Source organism: Ambystoma mexicanum, chromosome 2q, assembly GCF_040938575.1.
Source record: "Ambystoma mexicanum isolate Mex_15411 chromosome 2q, UKY_AmexF1_1, whole genome shotgun sequence".
Lineage (NCBI taxonomy): Eukaryota > Metazoa > Chordata > Amphibia > Caudata > Ambystomatidae > Ambystoma > Ambystoma mexicanum.
This window is the reverse complement of record NC_090924.1, coordinates 1,442,876,281-1,442,899,432: the sequence shown is the minus strand read 5'-3', so window position 1 is coordinate 1,442,899,432 and position 23,152 is coordinate 1,442,876,281. Positions and strand designations below refer to the sequence as shown.

Here is a 23,152-nt window from a genome sequence, read left to right as displayed (position 1 = left end):
GGATCATCAAGGGGGAAAGCTGTCAAAATGTTTATCTCGTTAGGCAAACTTTTTTTTTTTTCAAACTTCATTTAAAGGCTGATGTTTGTCTGGAGTCACCAGAATTGCAAGATTATTAAATAATCTGATAGAGTGAAGCAGTACTTACACCTTACAACTTAACACCTTTGCTCATCAAGCTGAGTCTGGCATCATGTGGAACCAGAAGCCAGGCATGTGCACACTACTCATAAATGAACTAATAATGCATGCACAACAAAACAGCAACTCATAACACAATCATTGATTAATTGTTTTTTTCAGCTTTCGAATATGTTTGAAGCAGCCAAACATATCGATTGTAAAATGTGTCATTCCGGAACAGCAATCAAACCAACTTACAGTGATCTTGATGAGGCTTCCATCTCTAGGAGGGATCTGCAAACACACAAAAACATTTCACAGGTGTTATTAAAAGATGTAGAAAGGAAATATTCACATGTATTACCAAACCTAGAAAGAAACACAATATCACTGCTCGAATATGACAGGGTGTGCTGCCGTAAAAAAGCCAAGTGACCACAAGTACTTGAGTGGGACATAGAAGATCCATAGAGCAGCTGATCCCACTCCCATTTCACTGAAGATCCAATCAGTGTCACAGATGCACACCTCATTGCAGAAGAGTCCTCCTTCCCATCAATCAATTCTAAGTCTAGGCACAATCAACGTATCAAAACTATAGACAAGAGATATTGTAAGCCACTTTAAAAAACAACCATTGACAAAGCCTCTAGTTTTGGCCTCTGTATAGTGAAATGGAATTGTCTCTTAACAAGTATTGCCATCACATGTCAACACACTCACGTGAAGTGCCAGGTTGTCACATTATAAACCTCGTACTGATGACAATGTCAACATATATGACAGACACTGTTCATTTGTTTGTTTATTTATTTATATGGAGCTCCAAACCCAGAGGTATCTGGGCGCATTACAGGAATTTTCACATGCTTGGTTACAATACATACAAATCGGTCAGGCACAGGTTACATAATAAAACTGTAAGACAATAGGAAAGAAAAATAAATACAGTTATTTACAAGGACAGAATCAGGTTCTATTTGCAAGGTCCGAGGTTAGGAGTGTTAGGATAGTATTGAGTCTACGACCTACTTCCTCTGATTCAGAGAATACAAGCGAGGGCAGTATAGGTGATCCTATACCAGGTAAACAAGTATCAACCCATCGACCACCAGCATCCTCTCAAAATTTAGAGAATAGTACAGTTGCATCTATTCCTGTAGGTGTATCCATTGAGCCTCCTTTTTTAGAAAAAAGACCCAACGTGGGCACAAGATCAAAAAAGAAAAACAAGTAAAGGATTCAATTGTGGTGAATATCTCAAGTAAGACTCTGTCATCTAGCCAAATGGACATTCTGAACATGGGACTCTCTTTTGTCCCGACTTCTAATTCTACCCTCTTTGATGAGAAAGTTAATTTACACATATTACTCTGGAAAATCAAACTCAAACTATTTTTCGCATCGCAAGTTGATGAGTTAGAACGGGAAGATTCAGGTGACTCATTGGAAATGAAATCTAAAAGCTCCTTTGATCCACCAATTGAAAATCCAGTTCTGAATATGTTTAAATTGAAGGTTGAGGATGACCTTAAGAAAATACATTTTCACTTAAAATCTCCAGTGAACTTGAAAGATTTTCAACTGAAAGAGTTGGAATCCTTAGCCAGAGATCTTGATCTCACGATCAAACCAGCAGATAAGGGAGGTGCGGTAGTGGTTATGGATTCTACCTTTTACCCCACCCAGTGTACCACTATGTTGGAGGACACCACCACATATTTAAAGTTGAACGGCGACCCAACACATAAAATCAAGGTAATCATTGAAAATTGTGTTAACAATGCACTTGAGAATGATTGGATCTCTGTAAAAACTAGGTCTTTCCTTTTGAAAAAATTCCCTATCATGCCAGTACTGTATGGTTTGCCAGAAATCCACAAAGATAAAGACCACCCCCATTTAGACCAAATGTTGCCTGTACTGAGAGCATTTTTGATCCCTTATCCAAATATGTTGATCGAATTTTACAACCAATTGTTCAATCTATACCAACGTACTTGAGAGACACCACAGACTTTTTGTTGAATGTTAAAGAATTTTCTTGCCTGTCATCTGAATGTATTCTTTTTTCAATGGATGTATGCAGCCTATATACCTCTATTCCCCATCAGGAGGGTATTCAGGCAGTAGAATGGTTATTATTGCAAGCAAGAAATGTTAAATGTGATCCACAATTAATCATTCAATTTATCACGATCATCCTTTACAACAGCTTTTTTCGATACCAAAGCGATTATTTCGCTCAAATATCTGGTACAGCGATGGCCCCAGCATATGCTAATATATACATGTATTGGTTTGAGAAAAGATTTGTACTGCACAATATGGAATGGTCATCAAAGATTATTATGTGGAAAAGGTACATAGATAATATTTTTGGTGTGTGGTGTGGCTCCAAAAAACAACTGGAAGATTTTCTTGACTATCTTAATTCTGATCATCCAAGAATTAAATTCACTTTAGACATTGGGGAACCTTCTCTCCATTTTCTAGACGTACAACTAGAAATTGTGAACAATCAAATTAAAACACCTGTATACCACAAAGCTACTGACGTCAACAGTTTATTACATTACGCTAGTTTCCACCCTAAGGCAATGATGGCCAGTTTGCCATATAGCCAAACGTTACGTCTGAAGAGGATCGTCACTGATTGTGATATTGTTCAAGAGGAGTGTGTGAATTTGTCTAAGCGATTTACCTCAAGAGGGTATCCAGTGGAATTAGTAGAAGAAGCACAGGCAAGGTCACTCCCGATGACCAGAGAACAACTATTGACCGTTACAACCAAAAAAGAGAATACGGCTATCCTCCACATTTCTAAATTCTCTAGACAATCATTTCACATTAAACGAATTATCCAAAAACATTGGCCCATTCTGCATTATGATCCAACTCTAGGCGAGCTGTTTCCTGAACCACCAATGATGGTATACAAACGAGGAGTCAACATCCGAGACAAAGTTGTAAAGGCAGAACGCACACTTAAGGAAACTCAATTGACACTAGCCACAAAGAAAAAAGGTACATTTCCTTGCCTGTCCTGCAGTCACTGTAACAATATATCTAAGGGTGAATCTATTTCACACCCCCATACGGGGAAAAAGATCAAATTACGACACTTTGCAACTTGTCGATCTACTGGTGTCATTTACTGCATCAAATGCCCATGCGGTTTAATCTATGTTGGGCAGACCGCCCGTTCAGCCCGAGAGAGGTGGACCGAGCACAAATCAAATATTCGTTGCAAGAATAACAAATCTCTGGTTTCGAGACATTTCACATCAGCTCGCCACACCATAGCCCAGATTAGGTTCACCATCTTGGAAGTTGTTAAGCGTCCCACCAGGGGAGGGGACTTTATGAGAATACTCGCCCAAAGAGAGATGTTTTGGATCGACTTGCTTGACACTATTTCACCTAGAGGATTAAATGAGGAGTTCTCACTTAACTGCTTTGTTTGAATCTGATCTTTCTCTGGCAGGTTGAACCGCCTATATGTGACTTCCATTAGTAGCGTTTATCTCTCTATTTCTTTCTTATTCTGTAACTTGTGTTGAGCATCTTTTTTCACCTTATTAGTTATTTCTGTTTTGTTATTTTATTTGTTTTACTGTGCACACGGGGTTACATTTGTTTCATTGTTCACGCAGTACGTTTATTCGCTTGCTTAATTTTAGTAATTGGTTAGGAATTCATTGCTCATTTATCTTTTTATTTATCCGCTGCCTTTTTCACGTATTTCCCTTCATCATCTGTTTTGCCCAGGTGTTGTGGATTCACTTCCATTAACTTGGTGCTAGTTCACGCCTTAGATTTATTTTTTGGCTCTCTTGACTTAGTTCTTCATATATGGCGCTGCATTTCAGTTTATATTTGTTTCCTCCTCTAAATGCAAGTGTTCCTTTTTATTTTTACTATTGCTCTTTACTAACGGTACACTGTGCATTCAGTGGTGCTCAGCTGCCGTTTGTTCCGCCTATGCCTCCGCGATTAGAACGTTCCGTCTACAACCTTTGGGTCACGTGACATCTCTTTGTCATATGACTCATTATGAGTCATTACTACTTAACACACGTCCGGCATCAGCGTGCAGAGCTACTGGAGCGGTGACATGCGCGGATGTTCTTTGCGTTTTTCCACGGTGAGTTTGGAAGTTCTATTTAGGCTTTGTTATTTATGTGGGGCACTTTCATCCGTGCGCCGAGTTAAAGGCTTCCTTTTTACGTTTTGTCACTTGGTGGTTTGAATGAATGTACCTTGGACTACGTTTTCCTTGCTCAGTTTTTGGTAATTATCTTGGGTGTGCACTCCATGTGCATTACCTGCCTCACGCGTTTTCTTTGGTTTGCTCTTTGTTTGTTTACCTGTATGGTACATTTTTAGAGTTATAGCCCAAGAGTTTTTGCCACAGTTAGATGCTTAGTTTAGCTAAGTGGTAATTCTTGTTTCTTTTTCTTTTTGGTACACGTAGTACAGTACTTGTATTTTTCCGCACAAGATTGGCATTACTTGGGTACTCCCTCGATTGACTCTTGAAGTGTCTAGGATTGAAGCTGGACCTTTCCTGATTGCTTCGGTTGGAACCCCGAATATCTTAATATAGTTAAGCGACTACGGCTCAATTTTGTGGTAAGCAGCTCGATTGTTAACTGTCTCTCCAGCAGGTTATAATTTTCTTTGACCTAAAATGGTTTGTCTCACACAAGTGGCTATACATATTCATTTATTTTTTACACCAGGTTTATGACCTCGAAAAAAGTTTATTTGCACCTCAGCAGTTTGTGGATTTTTCTCCACACAGTACCGCTGTACATCAGATTCAGCACGCCTGTGTTTATTTCAGGTATTCGCTTTTATTGAGCCTACTCATTTTCCCATCTCTTTTTGGAGTCACACCCTTGGTTAAATCAATCTCTATATCTTGATCACAATTAGTTAAAATCTTTGTACTCTTGCACTTAGCGGTGTTGGATTGCTCAATTTTTGTGTACATCCTTGTTTTAACATTGTGAATCAATATACTGATGTTGTACTTTTGATGCATATATTTTCAGATTACTTTGCTCCTGAAGAAGGGGTTATTCCCCGAAACGCGTAGAGCATCTGATCATCTGAGTTCACTACTACGAAATTCATCATTTGAAAATTCGGATTGTAAATCATTATTTCAGTTGCTAATTTGTATATATTCTTCTCATGATCAATGGCTTATTTCTATGTATTGAATGCCTTTATTCCTTTATGTTGATTTGAAGTGATTTTTACAGTACTTAGAACTGTTTGCTTCAATTAAAGTTTGACTTATTAGAAGAATACACTCTATTTTCATTATTATTGACTGATAGTGTATCAGTATCAATGGTGTGCAGGGGATGGGAGTGTCTCTAGATGTAGACACTTTTCCTTGTTTCACATTTTGAGGAGGGAGCAACCAGCCAACGTGCTGTGAAGTTATTTGTTGTATGGATGGATGCAAGGTTTTCTGGAATGCATGAGGTCAGAGATAATGTTTGAAGGTGAGAATGTTGATATAGGAGGGGGGAATCTAAGTGTGCTGCATTCCAAACCCAGGGAGTTGGAGGCATGTAGCCTAGTTGGTGGGAGCCAGTGGTTTCCTCTCATGTAATGTGTGGAATTAAGAGTAACTGGAATAGCTAACAATTACTTCTAACTTACATGAAGCGGTGGTCGAAGGGGGCGGGCGCGTTCTGGAGCGGTGCTCCTATACTTTTTATTTTTAAGTTTAACTGTTCCTATACTTTTATTTTAAAAAGAAACCGTTATAGAATGGTTTTGTTTTAAAATAAAAGTGTAGGAAGAAGTTGAAACTTGCACTTCAGTATACTGCACTGAACATTGCCTTAAATAGTAGGTGTGTTCGTTTGGGGATTTGGATTGTGTGTGGGAGGGGCACAGCGATGTGCTTTGTGGGGAGAGGGGGCTGACCAGCAGGGAACATAGTTCCACTACTTTTTTTCGTACACTTCTGTCAATCTGGAAAAATGAATACCCTTCATTTGAATGATAGACGTAACTTGATGGCCGTGGGCCAACCGTCTTAAGCACCGAATTGGAGAAATATGAACTGCTATGCTTGACCGACGAGTGGCCATTTTAAATGTAGTAAGAATCGCCATTTTGCTTGTTAACCATTGCTCATTGCTTTCTGTCTAAAAACTGCTTTGCAGCTTGCATTTCTTGCGGATTCTGCTTACTCTGCTCAATTGTTAACATTGTTGTCTGAATATGAAAGGACAAGGTCACGGGACTGAAGAGTTTGCTGAAACTCCTCATGAGTAGCTCAGAGAAGAATGCCCACGCGCCCTCTCTGTAGCATTGAGAGGAGGCTGCAGGGCATTTAATCACTTCACAGCTGCCAGCCAGTCTCGTACGATGGTAGAATATGTTAGAATAATACAGTTAAAGGCTTGAATTATGCTTCTCTTACGGCCCCCCTTCGCAAAACCCTTTAGAACGTGTCGGCTCCCAGGACACGAATAGTACCTCATAGATAGCAAAGCTTGGAATGTGGCTCTTCCCCGTGTACAGATTGCTTCCAAGAACAGAACCACTGTGTTCTAAAAGATGGCTCTGCACTTTCTAAATTGCACATTGTTACTAGAATATATATCGAAAGCATTATAATCGTCATACTCGTCGGATATGTCCATCGTCATCCCGAGTTCAAAGGAACTTAATACAGAGGGGTGTTGAACATGACTTTGCTGATTGTATGATCTGCATTTTGTATATATGTAACTGATGTACGTAATTCGCTCTCTTGCGTCCCTCGAGGCCTAGGAAACTCACGTCGTGGGGCGTGAGATCAGAATTGGCCAATTGATACTATCTTTTGCTTGCAATAAACCTTAGCATTGGGAATTTGAAACCTCGTGTCTGGCGCATCTTTTCGTGTATGGTCATTGCCTTGTTTCCATAGCACGAGGGACCCCTAGGATGTAGTGTTTACCAGGTTTTACCAGGCGTCCTTACCGGGTCCCGCGAGGGGACATCGTAATTTTGAGGAATGGGTTTAACGGGTCCGCCCCTATTAGCGGAGCTCGTTAACCCGTTCCGCAAACCTCCAAATGAGGCCCAATGTTGTGAAATAATATCTCTGGGTGTACCACTGTTCAGTAGTATGTATTTCTTATATGCTGCTTGTATGAATGAACATCATTTGTGATTATGTGTATAAGAGCAAAGAAGACATATATTTAACAAGTATTACAAATTACTCTAAAATGGCCTTCATTCAACTTTAGTTCCACCAGCAGCAACACAACAACATCCATGATGCAACTTTATCTAAAGGAAGGTGTGTCTGCTGCTTTTATTCCCCTGCTGATGGCTACTGGGCACAATGGAATCATAAGCATTAACGTGTACATTCGCTTATGTCTCCACAGGCATATTGAAGAATTCTGCTCAAATTAAAGACGATAGCAGATAATTAAAAATCTGAGAAATTGATCCTGAATGGAGACGAACTACAGAAATGATTCAATGTCCTGATGAGGGCAATTAGCCATTTAGTTGCTAAAGTCGATATACCACCAATTTAGGGACATACTAGGTTTGCTCTGGATGCTGTGGTTGCTCCATTTTTTTCTTGTTTAAGGGCATACATGCAGTTGGAAGTAGAATACAAATCAAATTGCATTCCTCCATCGTAATGTACAATCGTTACTTTTTCAGGTTAAAATTCAGCAGTGGGTCGGGCTAAAACAACCCTTGTTAATTTGATTTTAGACATTCTTAAGAACCACATAATTTATGGAGATATTTGTGTAGCTAAGTTCTGAGAACCTTGGGTATCCCTGGTAGAAAGGTGGTCCACCAACACTATCCAGGGTCAGTCTTCCCTTTAATTAGGATGAGGATATCTGAGTTCCATGTCACCTGAGCCCAATATGTGGCAATCAGAATCATTTTGATCTTGAACCTCTGTAAAGCCCCGAGAACCAGAGGTATGATGGAACCACAGAATAAAGTCCCACTCCACTATGACTACATCCTAATATGGCTCCCATGAGGAAATTCCCTGGAACAACACTGCTCATTTCCAGTTTTCCTTTGAGGCAAACAGATCCACAGCAAAGAAAAACAAAGAAGAAATACATTTAAAAAGTATTACAAAAAATGGTCTGACCAATATACAAGGCCCATAAGTAACTCTAAAATGGCTTTTATTCAACTTCAATTCCACAATCTAGAGTTACACCAGCAGAAAGACAACAACATCCACGATGCAACTCTATCTAAAGGAAAGTGAGTTTGCTTATTTTATTCTCGTGTGTCTCCACAGACAGATTTCAGAATTCTGCTCAAATTAAAGATGATAGAAGATCATTCTCAATCTGAGGAATTTACCCTGAATGGAGACGAACTACAGAAATTATGCAATGTCCTGATGAAGGCAATTTAGCCATTTAGTTGCAGTATGATGTCACCTGAGCCCAATTCGGGGGAATCTCGATCATCTTGATTTTGCACCTCTGTAAACCCCTGAGAACCAGAGGTATGATGGGAATCGCAGTAGACTCTACTCTCAGCGCAGCCTAATATGGCTCCCTTGGGGAGATTTCCCTGGAGCAGAACAGCTCTCATTTCCAGTTTTCCTTTCAGGAAAACAGATCCACTTGACCCTTACTGCTCCAAATACTGGCTACCACATTCTCTGTTCCAGCAAGATGGCTTTATTGTAATTGTATAATTGTAATTGTAATTGAAATTGGTTATTTATAATGCGCTTAATACCCAGAGGCTTCTAAGCGCGGACCTGAGGAACACGTTGCCCCTGAGCTATATTCCTGAGACTAGATGAACTTTGATGAACTTTGTTCACCAAAGCTCACAACCACTCCAACATCACTTCCAGTAACGCCTGCCTTGTTGTGGTAGTGTGTGATCACTCTTCTGTCCATCAGTAGCAGAATACCTTTCCCACAAAGCAAAGGAAGGATGGATAGCAGTGCTAGGCTAATTGCTCAATGCTCAGACCAATTGATGTGAAACCTGGATTCTTCTAAGGGCCAAAGTCTTCTCACCATGGTGTCACCAAAATGGGCACCGAAGTGGTGGTGTTCATGACCATTGTGACTGCTGTTTTTCACTTAATCCACATGATGATGGGGTTGGAACTTCCTGCCCCCTTCTATCATCTCTGGATGGAATAACCCACACCGCTCAACCCAAGAGGAGATTGTGTGGAATTTTACCTGAGGTGAAAGGTCTCTCCCTGTCCCCTATCATGGAGTGATGGGGCTTTTTGCACAAAGAAGAAGATGGGGAGTAGCTTTTAGAGAGTGGTCTCTTTGAGTGCTTTAATTTTTCCTATCCTTTCTGGTTTCCCTATAGGGAGACGGTCCCTCCACTCATCTTTTTAGATCTTCAGGGCAAGAAACACTCCCCTTCTTTGGGGACTTATGTGTAGATGGTGTTCCACCGAAAGGACTTAGATAAGGGTCGGACAAAAGAAAGTTTGAACTACATTTTTCTCTGTCCTTTCAGGTTTAAGGTCTAACAAGATCTACACTCCAAATTGTCATTGTGTGGACACTCCTACAAAGGCAAATATTGTCTGGATCCTTAGCTGACATCCTACAATCACAGTCCATAAAGGTTTTAAACCCCAGGATGTCTGTGTTCCAGACATGGAACAGAGTTGCTCATGTGTAGAGAGAAGCGCTCTCTGACAGCAAGCTGAGCGCACCAAAAAGGTAAATCAGCATGAGGCCACAATAAGCCCCTACCTAAGCAAAGCTTTTCTGATGTTACCTTACGCTGAAAATAGAAGGGGTCTGTGATAGGATTCAATCCATTAGAAAGTATCATTTATGTGTTGTGTACAAATATTAATAATGTTTTTGATATATTCCAGTAGTAAACAATCTGCACTTTATAGTCACGTTGATGTAACTTGAATGGCCAGATAAACACAGTAGTGTAAGGAATCCATGTCCAGCAGTCTAGGCGTGGAAGGTGCTACCTGTCTATACAGCTCTGCACCTGCCAGTACATACAGTGCAATGTATAAACTAAGGAAAGTCACACCTTCAACGGATAAACATAGTCGTCTACGGAATCCATGTCCAGCCATCCAGGCTTGGAAGGTGCTTCCCTGTCTATACAGCTCTGTACCTGTCAGTATGTACAGGCCAATATATAAACTAAGAAAGGTCACACCTTCACCTGATAAACACAGTAGTCTAAGGAATCCATGTCCAGCCATCCAGGATTGGAATGTGCTTCCCTGTCTATACAGCTCTGCACCCATCAGTATGTACAGGGCAATATGTAAACTAAGGAAAGTCACTCCTTCACCTGATAAACATAGTAGTCTAAGGAATCCATGTCCAGCCATCTAGGCTTGGAAGCGGCTCCCCTGTCTATACAGCTCTGCACCTGTCAGTATGTACAGGGCAATATATAAACTAAGGAAAGTCATACCTTCACCTGATAAACACAGTAGTCTAAGGAATCCATGTCCAGCCTTCCAGGCTTGGAAGGGGCTTCCCTGTCTATACAGCTCTGCACCCATCAGTAGGTACAGGGCAATATGTAAAGTAAAGAAAGTCACACCTTCACCTGATAAACACAGTAGTCTAAGGAATCCATGTCCAGCAATCTAGGCTTGGAAGGTGCTTTCCTGTCTATACAGCTCTGCATCTGTCAGTATGTACAGGGCGATCTATAAACTAAGTAAAGTCACACCTTCACCTGATAAACACAGTAGTCTAAGCAATCCATGTCCAGCCATCCAGGTTTGGAAGGGGTTATTCTGTCTATACTGTTCTGCACCTGTCAGTATGTACAGGGCAATATATAAACTAAGGAAAGTCACACCTTCACCTGATAAACACAGTAGCATAAGGAAGCCATGCCCAGCCATCTAGGATTTGAAGGTGCTTCCCTGTCTATACAGCTCTGAACCTATCAGTATGTACAGGGCAATATATAAACTAAGGAAAGTCACACCTTCATCTGATAAACACAGTAGTGTAAGGAATCCATGCCCAGCCATCTAGGCTTGGAAGGGGCTTCCCTATCTATACAGCTCTGCATCTGTCAGTATGTACAGGGCGATCTATAAACTAAGTAAAGTCACACCTTCACCTGATAAACACAGTAATGTAAGGAATCCATGTCCAGCAATCTAGGCTTGGAAGGTTCTTCCCTGTCTATACAGCTCTGCACCCGTCAGTATGTACAGGGCAATATATAAACTAAGGAAAGTCACTCCTTCACCTGATAAACATAGTAGCCTAAGGAATCCATGCCCAGCCATCCAGGCTTGGAAGGGGCTTCCCTGTCTATACAGCTCTGCACCCATCAGTATGTACAGTGCAATATATAAACTGAGGTAAGTCACACCTCCAACTGATAAACACAGTAGTCTAAGCAATCCATGTCCAGCCATCCAGGTTTGGAAGGGGTTATTTTGTCTATACTGTTCTGCACCTGTCAGTATGTACAGGGCAATATATAAACTAAGGAAAGTCACACCTTCACCTGATAAACACAGTAGCATAAGGAAGCCATGCCCAGCCATCTAGGGTTTGAAGGTGCTTCCCTGTCTATACAGCTCTGCACCTATTAGTATGTACAGGGCAATATATAAACTAAGGAAAGTCACACCTTCATCTGATAAACACAGTAGTGTAAAGAATCCATGTCCAGCCATCTAGGCTTGTAAGGCTCATCCCTGTCTATAAAGCTCTGCACCTGTAGGTATGTACAGGGCAAAATATAAACTAAGGAAAGTCACACCTTCACCTGATAAGCACAGACTGTAGCACAACACACAGGGACATTTAAATGTGTTATCATTTAAGGTCCTACCAGGTCAGAGACAGGTCGACTGGAAGCCGGAGCTGTAATGAAAAACAAGACACAAATACAGGAATGATTAGCAATGCACTCTCTTAGAAAGAGATGGATAGCGAATCATGTTTGAGAAAATGTTAAGATCAACATTAATCACTCTTAAAAAACGATTAATCTTTGCAGAAAAAAGGGTCCAGAACAAAGTGCCAATCCAGAAAACCAGTCTGCATGCACAGAGCCAGGCTTAGTTCACTGGTACACTCTCTAGTAATAATTGCATGGTTGGATTTCTGATTTTAATTTAAGCTGTGAGTGGTGGAGAGGTTACTAGTGCAATACACTTAGAGAGTGCCAGGAAGGCAGGAAGACTAAGGTGTTAGTCTATGTCACAGGAGCTCCTGCTTTCAGACTTTTTGTTTGTAATGCCCCTGGACCGAGGCGTTGCTAGGGGGGGCTTAAGGGGCTATACCCCTGGGTCTTTTGGTTGTAGACCCGGATAGAATCTCAGGGGCTACTACCAAAAGGTTACCTATCCCTGAGTCCCGACAGTCCCGACATTAACGTAGCCCCGGATCTTTTCCAGGCCTAGCAGCAGCCCTGCCCCTGGATCCCTGTGCACAGAGGGTAACACATGAGGTAATGTACTTTCCGTGTTCTGTAATGTGCCACAGACAGAAGCGTCCTGCTACAACATGCCATAAGCTAAAGTGGAGTTTGAAATTAGTGAGAAGGTAATGACAGGGTGGGTAGGGGCGAAGGAGGATACATTCACAGCTTGACCAAGAGCCGCATGCCTCCAGCATGACAAAGTTCAAACCTGCTACATTGCGCATTCTACATTTAACATGAATGCCTAATTATGGCAATCGTTAAGCAACATCTGGCGCAATTCTCTTTAGAAAGTGCCACCTTCACAACTCCTGCAGTGCACCTGACAATGTGGGGTTCCCATGGGGCGATCAGGAAGTCCATAGAGTCCAAGAAGCTCATGTAATTGTTACTGCCCATGCCTAAATCCTGAAAGATGCTTTTTAGCTGTAATTTAGCTGTGCAGCTTTTTCATTTTCAATTTGATGGTGTAGCTGTAGCATAACTGTGCAGGGACCGTGCAAGGGGCTGTAATGGGGCTGTTAAACACACGTAAAATATAAATTATATAATTATATAAAAAGCCGGTATTACGGCTGAAGGACTGCGATTCACATCCTAATCACATCCTTCATATTCTAATGAGTCACAGCTTGCTGAAAGCTCCACATACACCCTTTACCAGAGCTACCACCACAGCTTAGTGGCAGCCTCTACCACAGCTCAGTGGCAGCATCCCACACATCCTATATCACAGCTACCCTAAGGCTTCGGCACAGCTTTAATGGCAGCCTCTGCCACAGCTTAGTGGCAGCCTCCCACACATCCTATATCACAGCTACCCTAAGGCTTTGCCACAGCTTTTTTGACAGCCTCTTAGCTTAGGGGAAGCCTCACAAACATCCTATATTACAACTACCCAAAGGCTTTGGCACAGCTTTGTTCACAGATTGTACCACAGCTTACTGTCAACCATGCACACATCCTATATTACAACTACCCAAGGGCTTTGGCACAGCTTTATTGACAGCCTCTACCACAGCTTAGTGGAAGCCCCCACACATCCTATATCACAGCTGCCCTAAGGGTATGGCAAAGCTTAACTGACAGCCTCTACCACAGCTTCACGACAGGCTCGCACACATCCTATATTACAGCTACCCTAAGGCTTTGGCACAGCTTCATTGACAGCTTCTACCTCAGCTTCATGAGCGCCTCCCACACATCCTATATGACAGCTACCCTAAGGCTTTAGCACAGATTTGTTCACAGCTTCTACCACAGTATGTGGCTGTCTCCCACACATCCTATATCACAGCCACCCTAAGGCTTTGGCACAGCTTTAATGACAGCCTCTACCACAGCTTAGTGGCAGCCTCCCACACATCCTATATCACAGCTACACTATGGCATTGCCACAGCTTTATTGACAGCTTCTACCACAGCTTCATGACAGCCTCCGACACATCCTATATCACAGCTACCCTAAGGCTTTGGCACAGCCTTAATGACAGTTTTTACCACAGCGTCATGACAGCCTCACACACATACTATATCACAGCTACCCTAAGGCTTTGGCACAGCTTTAATGACAGCCTCTGCCACAGCTTAGTGTCAGCCCGCCACACATCCTATATCACAGCTACCCTAAGTCTTTAGCACAGCTTTAATGACAGCCTCTGCCACAGCTTAGGGGCAGCCCGCCACACATCCTATATCACAGCTACCCTAAGGCTTTGGCACAGCTTTAATGACAGCATCTACCACAGCTTAGAGGCAGCCTCCCACACATCCTATATCACAGCTACCCTAAGGCTTTGGCACAGCTTTAATTGCAGCCTCTACCACAGCTCAGTGGCAGCCTCCCACACATCCTATATCACAGCTACCCTAAGGCTTTGACACATCTTTATTGACAGCTTCTACCACAGCGTCATGACAGTCTCACACACATCCTATATGACAGCTACCCTAAGGCTTTGGCACTCCTTTTTATCAAAGCCTCTTACTCAGCTTAGGGGCAGCCTCGCAAACATCCTATATGACAGCTACCCTAAGGCTTTGGCACATCTTTATTGACAGACTCTACCACAGCTTAGTGGCAGCCTCCCACACATCCTATATCAAAGCTACCCTAAGGCTTTGGCACAGCTTTAGTCACAGATTCTACCACAGCTTACTGTCAGCCTTGCACACATCCTATATCACATCTACCCTAAGGTTTTGGCACAGCTTTAATGACAGTCTCTGCCACAGCTTAGTTGCAGCCTTGCACACATCCTATATCACAGCTACCATAAGGCTTTGGAACAGCTTTTTTGAAAGCCTCTACCTCAGCTTCATGACAGCCTCCCACACATCCTATATGACAGATACCCTAAGGCATTGGTACAGCTTTAATGACAGTCTGTGCCACAGCTTAGTGGCAGCCTCCCACACATCCTATATCACAGCTACCCTAAGGCTTTGGCACAGCTTTATTGACAGCCTCTTAGCTTAGGGGCAGCCTCACAAACATCCTATATTACAACTACCCAAAGGCTTTGGCACAGCTTTGTTCACAGATTGTACCACAGCTTACTGTCAACCATGCACACATCCTATATTACAACTACCCAAGGGCTTTGGCACAGCTTTATTGACAGCCTCTACCACAGCTTAGTGGAAGCCCCCACACATCCTATATCACAGCTGCCCTAAGGGTATGGCAAAGCTTAACTGACAGCCTCTACCACAGCTTCACGACAGGCTCGCACACATCCTATATTACAGCTATCCTAAGGCTTTGGCACAGCTTCATTGACAGCGTCTACCTCAGCTTCATGAGCGCCTCCCACACATCCTATATGACAGCTACCCTAAGGCTTTAGCACAGATTTATTCACAGCTTCTACCACAGTATGTGGCTGTCTCCCACACATCCTATATCACAGCCACCCTAAGGCTTTGGCACAGCTTTAATGACAGCCTCTGCCACAGCTTGGTGGCAGCCTCCCACACATCCTATATCACAGCTACCCTAAGGCTTTGGCACAGCTTTAATGAGAGCCTCTACCACAGCTTAGTGGCAGCCTCCCACACATCCTATATCACAGCTACACTAAGGCATTGCCACAGCTTTATTGACAGCTTCTACCACAGCTTCATGACAGCCTCCGACACATCCTATATCACAGCTACCCTAAGGCTTTGGCACAGCTTTAATGACAGCCTCTGCCACAGCTTAGTGTCAGCCCGCCACACATCCTATATCACAGCTACCCTAAGTCTTTAGCACAGCTTTAATGACAGCCTCTGCCACATCTTAGGGGCAGCCCGCCACACATCCTATATCACAGCTACCCTAAGGCTTTGGCACAGCTTTAATGACAGCATCTACCACAGCTTAGAGGCAGCCTCCCACACATCCTATATCACAGCTACCCTAAGGCTTTGGCACAGCTTTAATTGCAGTCTCTACCACAGCTCAGTGGCAGCCTCCCACACATCCTATATCACAGCTACCCTAAGGCTTTGACACATCTTTATTGACAGCTTCTACCACAGCATCATGACAGCCTCACACACATCCTATATGACAGCTACCCTAAGGCTTTGGCACTCCTTTTTATCAAAGCCTCTTACTCAGCTTAGGGGCAGCCTCACAAACATCCTATATGACAGCTAACCTAAGGCTTTGGCACATCTTTATTGACAGACTCTACCGCAGCTTAGTGGCAGCCTCCCACACATCCTATATCAAAGCTACCCTAAGGCTTTGGAACAGCTTTTTTGAAAGCCTCTACCTCAGCTTCATGACAGCCTCCCACACATCCTATATGACAGATACCCTAAGGCATTGGTACAGCTTTAATGACAGTCTCTGCCACAGCTTAGTGGCAGCCTCTCACACATCCTATATCACAGCTACCCTAAGGCTTTGGCACAGCTTTAATGGCAGCCTCTTCCACAGCTTAGTGGCAGCCTCCCACACATCCTATATCACAGCTACCCTAAGGCTTTGCCACAGCTTTATTGACAGCCTCTTAGCTTAGGGGCAGCCTCACAAACATCCTATATTACAACTACCCAAAGGCTTTGGCACAGCTTTAATGACAGTCTCTGCCACAGCTTAGTGGCAGCCTCCCACACATCCTATATCACAGCTACACTACGGCTTTGCCACAGCTTTATTGACAGTTTCTACCACAGCGTCATGATAGCCTCACACACATACTATATCACAGCTACCTTAAGTCTTTGCCACAGCTTTATTGACAGTTTCTACCACAGCGTCATGACAGCCTCACACACATCTTATATCATAGCTACCCTAAGGGTATGGCAAAGCTTTATTGACAGCCTCTACCACAGCTTCACGACAGCCTCACACACATCCTACATCACAGCTACCGTAAGGGAACAGCTTTTTTGAAAGCCTCTACCTCAGCATCATGACAGCCTCCCACACATCCTATATCGCAGCTACCCTAAGGCTTTGCCACATCTTTATTGACATCCTCTACCACAGCTTAGTGACAGCCTTGCACACATCCTGTATCACAGCTACCCTAAGGCTTTGGCACAGCTTTATTGAAAGCCTCTACCACGGCTTCACGACAGCCTTGCACACATCCTATATGACAGCTACACTAAGGCTTTGGCACAGCTTTAATGACAGCCTCTACCGCAGTGTAGGGGCAGCCAAGCAAATATCCTATATCACAGCTACCCTAAGGCTTTGGCAGAGCTTTAATCAAAACTTCTACCACAGTTTAGAGGCAGCCTCCCACTCATCCTATATCACAGCTACCCTAAGGCTTTGGCACAGCCTTAATGACAGTTTTTACCACAGCGTCATGACAGCCTCACACACATACTATATCACAGCTACCCTAAGGCTTTGCCACAGCTTTAATGACAGCCTCTACCACAGCTTAGTGGCAGCCTCCCACACATCCTATATCACAGCTACACTGCGGCTTTGCCACAGCTTTATTGACAGTTTCTACCACAGCGTCATGACAGCCTCACACACATACTATATCACAGCTACCCTAAGGCTTTGCCACAGCTTTAATGACAGTCTCTGCCACAGTTTAGTGGCAGCCTCCCACACATCCTATATCACAGCTACACTACGCCTTTGCCACAGCTTTATTGACAGTTTTTACCACAGCGTCATGACAGCCTCACACACATACTATATCACAGCTACCCTAAGGCTTTGCCACAGCTTTAATGGCAGCCTCTGCCACAGCTTAGTGGCAGCCTCTCACACATCCTATATCACAGCTACCCTAAGGCTTTGGCACAGCTTTAATGACAGTCTCTGCCACAGCTTAGTGGCAGCCTCCCACACATCCTATATCACAGCTACACTACGGCTTTGCCACAGCTTTATTGACAGTTTCTGCCACAGCGTCATGATAGCCTCACAGACATACTATATCACAGCTACCTTATGTCTTTGCCACAGCTTTATTGACAGTTTCTACCACAGCATCATGACAGCCTCACACACATCTTATATCACAGCTACCATAAGGGTATGGCAAAGCTTTATTGACAGCCTCTACCTCAGCTTCACAACAGCCTCACACACATGCTATATCACAGCTACCGTAAGGCTTTGGAACAGCTTTTTTGAAAGCCTCTACCTCAGCTTCATGACAGCCTCCCACACATCCTATATCACAGCTACCCTAAGGCTTTGCCACATCTTTATTGACATCCTCTACCACAGCTTAGTGACAGCCTTGCACACATCCTGTATCACAGGTACCCTAAGGCTTTGGCACAGCTTTATTGAAAGCCTCTACCACGGCTTCACGACAGCCTTGCACACATCCTATATGACAGTTACACTAAGGCTTTGGCACAGCTTTAATGACAGCCTCTACCGCAGTGTAGGGGCAGCCTAGCAAAGATCCTATATCACAGCTACCCTAAGGCTTTGGCAGAGCTTTAATCAAAGCTTCTACCACAGTTTAGTGGCAGCCTCCCACTCATCCTATATCACAGCTACCCTAAGGCTTTGCCACAGCTTTAATGACAGCCTCTGCCACAGTTTAGTGGCAGCCTCCCACACATCCTATATCACAGCCACCCTAAGGCTTTGGCACAGCTTTAATGACAGTCTCTGCCACAGCTTAGTGGCAGGCCCCCACACATCCTATATCACAGCTACCCTAAGGCTTTGGCATAGCTTTAATGATAGCCTCTGCCACAGCTTAGTGGCAGCCTCCCACACATCCTATATCACAGCTACACTACGGCTTTGCCACAACTTTATTGACAGTTTCTACCACAGCGTCATGACAGCCTCACACACATACTACATCACAGCTAGCCTAAGGCTTTGCCACAGCTTTAATGACAGTCTCTGCCACAGCTTAGTGGCAGCCTCTCATACATCCTATATCACAGCTACCCTAAGGCTTTGGCACAGCTTTAATGACAGTCTCTGCCACAGCTTAGTGGCAGCCTCCCACACATCCTATATCACAGCTACACTACGGCTTTGCCACAGCTTTATTGACAGTTTTTACCACAGCGTCATGACAGCCTCACACACATACTATATCACAGCTACCCTAAGGCTTTGCCACAGCTTTAATGACAGTCTCTGCCACAGCTTAGTGGCAGCCTCTCACACATCCTATATCACAGCTACCCTAAGGCTTTGGCACAGCTTTAATGACAGTTTCTACCACAGCGTCATGACAGCCTCACACACATCTTATATCACAGCTACCCTAAGGATATGGCAAAGCTTTATTGACAGCCTCTACCACAGCTTCACAACAGCCTCACACACATCCTATATCACAGCTACCTTAAGGGAACAGCTTTTTTGAAAGCCTCTACCTCAGCATCATGACAGCCTCCCACACATCCTATATCGCAGCTACCCTAAGGCTTTGCCACATCCTTATTGACATCCTCTACCACAGCTTAGTGACAGCCTTGCACACATCCTGTATCACAGCTACCCTAAGGCTTTGGCACAGCTTTATTGAAAGCCTCTACCACGGCTTCACGACAGCCTTGCACACATCCTATATGACAGCTACACTAAGGCTTTGGCACAGCTTTAATGACAGCCTCTACCGCAGTGTAGGGGCAGCCTAGCAAAGATCCTATATCACAGCTACCCTAAGGCTTTGGCAGAGCTTTAATCAAAGCTTCTACCACAGTTTAGAGGCAGCCTCCCACTCATCCTATATCACAGCTACCCTAAGGCTTTGGCACAGCTTTAATGACAGTTTTTACCACAGCATCATGACAGCCTCACACACATACTATATCACAGCTACCCTAAGGCTTTGCCACAGCTTTAATGACAGCCTCTACCACAGCTTAGTGGCAGCCTCCCACACATCCTATATCACAGCTACACTGCGGCTTTGCCACAGCTTTATTGACAGTTTCTACCACAGCGTCATGACAGCCTCACACACATACTATATCACAGCTACCCTAAGGCTTTGCCACAGCTTTAATGACAGTCTCTGCCACAGCTTAGTGGCAGCCTCTCATACATCCTATATCACAGCTACCCTAAGGCTTTGGCACAGCTTTAATGACAGTCTCTGCCACAGCTTAGTGGCAGCCTCCCACACATCCTATATCACAGCTACACTACGGCTTTGCCACAGCTTTATTGACAGTTTTTACCACAGCGTCATGACAGCCTCACACACATACTATATCACAGCTACCCTAAGGCTTTGCCACAGCTTTAATGGCAGCCTCTGCCACAGCTTAGTGGCAGCCTCTCATACATCCTATATCACAGCTACCCTAAGGCTTTGGCACAGCTTTAATGACAGTCTCTGCTACAGCTTAGTGGCAGCCTCCCACACATCCTATATCACAGCTACACTACAGCTTTGCCACAGCTTTATTGACAGTTTCTGCCACAGCGTCATGATAGCCTCACAGACATACTATATCACAGCTACCTTAAGTCTTTGCCACAGCTTTATTGACAGTTTCTACCACAGCATCATGACAGCCTCACACACATCTTATATCACAGCTACCATAAGGGTATGGCAAAGCTTTATTGACAGCCTCTACCTCAGCTTCATGACAGCCTCACACACATCCTATATCACAGCTACCGTAAGGCTTTGGAACAGCTTTTTTGAAAGCCTCTACCTCAGCTTCATGACAGCCTCCCACACATCCTATATCACAGCTACCCTAAGGCTTTGCCACATCTTTATTGACATCCTCTACCACAGCTTAGTGACAGCCTTGCACACATCCTGTATCACAGCTACCCTAAGGCTTTGGCACAGCTTTATTGAAAGCCTCTACCACGGCTTCACGACAGCCTTGCACACATCCTATATGACAGCTACACTAAGGCTTTGGCACAGCTTTAATGACAGCCTCTACCGCAGTGTAGGGGCAGCCTAGCAAAGATCCTATATCACAGCTACCCTAAGGCTTTGGCAGAGCTTTAATCAAAGCTTCTACCACAGTTTAGTGGCAGCCTCCCACTCATCCTATATCACAGCTACCCTAAGGCTTTGGCACAGCTTTAATGACAGCCTCTGCCACAGTTTAGTGACAGCCTCCCAGACATCCTATATCACAGCCACCCTAAGGCTTTGGCACAGCTTTAATGACAGTCTCTGCCACAGCTTAGTGGCAGGCCCCCACACATCCTATATCACAGCTACCCTAAGGCTTTGGCATAGCTTTAATGATAGCCTCTGCCACAGCTTAGTGGTAGCCTCCCACACATCCTGTATCACAGCTACACTACGGCTTTGCCACAACTTTATTGACAGTTTCTACCACAGCGTCATGACAGCCTCACACACATACTACATCACAGCTACCCTAAGGCTTTGCCACAGCTTTATTGACAGTCTCTGCCACAGCTTAGTGGCAGCCTCTCATACATCCTATATCACAGCTACCCTAAGGCTTTGGCACAGCTTTAATGACAGTCTCTGCCACAGCTTAGTGGCAGCCTCCCACACATCCTATATCACAGCTACACTACGGCTTTGCCACAGCTTTATTGACAGTTTCTACCACAGCGTCATGATAGCCTCACAGACATCCTATATCACAGCTACCTTAAGTCTTTGCCACAGCTTTATTGACAGTTTCTACCACAGCGTCATGACAGCCTCACACACATCTTATATCACAGCTACCCTAAGGGTATGGCAAAGCTTTATTGGCAGCCTCTACCACAGCTTCACGACAGCCTCACACACATCCTATATCACAGCTACCCTAAGGCTTTGCCACATCTTTATTGACATCCTCTACCACAGCTTAGTGACAGCCTTGCACACATCCTGTATCACAGCTACCCTAAGGCTTTGGCACAGCTTTATTGAAAGCCTCTACCACGGCTTCACAACAGCCTTGCACACATCCTATATGACAGCTACACTAAGGCTTTGGCACAGCTTTAATGACAGCCTCTACCGCAGTGTAGGGGCAGCCTAGCAAACATCCTATATCACAGCTACCCTAAGGCTTTGGCAGAGCTTTAATCAAAGCTTCTACCACAGTTTAGTGGCAGCCTCCCACTCATCCTATATCACAGCTACCCTAAGGCTTTGGCACAGCTTTAATGACAGCCTCTGCCACAGTTTAGTGGCAGCCTCCGACACATCCTATATCACAGCCACCCTAAGGCTTTGGCACAGCTTTAATGACAGTCTCTGCCACAGCTTAGTGGCAGGCCCCCACACATCCTATATCACAGCTACCCTAAGGCTTTGGCATAGCTTTAATGATAGCCTCTGCCACAGCTTAGTGGCAGCCTCCCACACATCCTATATCACAGCTACACTACGGCTTTGCCACAGCTTTATTGACAGTTTCTACCACAGCGTCATGACAGCCTCACACACATACTATATCACAGCTACCCTAAGGCTTTGCCACAGCTTTAATGACAGTCTCTGCCACAGCTTAGTGGCAGCCTCTCATACATCCTATATCACAGATACCCTAAGGCTTTGGCACAGCTTTAATGACAGTCTCTGCCACAGCTTAGTGGCAGCCTCCCACACATCCTATATCACAGCTACACTACGGCTTTGCCACAGATTTATTGACAGTTTCTACCACAGCGTCATGATAGCCTCACACACATCCTATATCACAGCTACCCTAAGGCTTTGGCATAGCTTTAATGATAGCCTCTGCCACAGCTTAGTGGCAGCCTCCCACACATCCTATATCACAGCTACACTACGGCTTTGCCACAGCTTTATTGACAGTTTCTACCACAGCGTCATGACAGCCTCACACACATACTATATCACAGCTACCCTAAGGCTTTGCCACAGCTTTAATGACAGTCTCTGCCACAGCTTAGTGGCAGCCTCTCACACATCCTATATCACAGCTACCGTAAGGCTTTGACACAGCTTTAATGACAGTCTCTGCCACAGCTTAGTGGCAGCCTCCCACACATCCTATATCACAGCTACACTACGGCTTTGCCACAGCTTTATTGACAGTTTCTACCACAGCGTCATGATAGCCTCAGACACATACTATATCACAGCTACCCTAAGGCTTTGCCACAGCTTTATTGACAGTTTCTACCACAGCGTCATGATAGCCTCACACATATACT

At 44.1% G+C, this 23,152-nt stretch overlaps 1 long non-coding RNA gene across 1 annotated transcript in view; it reads right to left on the bottom strand.

The window, feature by feature from the left end:
* Window positions 1-380: 380 nt before the first annotated feature.
* The window catches only part of LOC138569100 (uncharacterized), a 33,351-nt gene continuing 10,579 nt past the window's right edge, over window positions 381-23,152 (bottom strand). The window contains exons 2-3 of the long non-coding RNA XR_011303127.1: window positions 11,974-12,005; window positions 381-417 (exon numbers count right to left, since the gene is read on the bottom strand). This is a non-coding gene — a long non-coding RNA (uncharacterized lncRNA). The remainder of the gene's footprint in view (window positions 418-11,973; window positions 12,006-23,152) is intronic.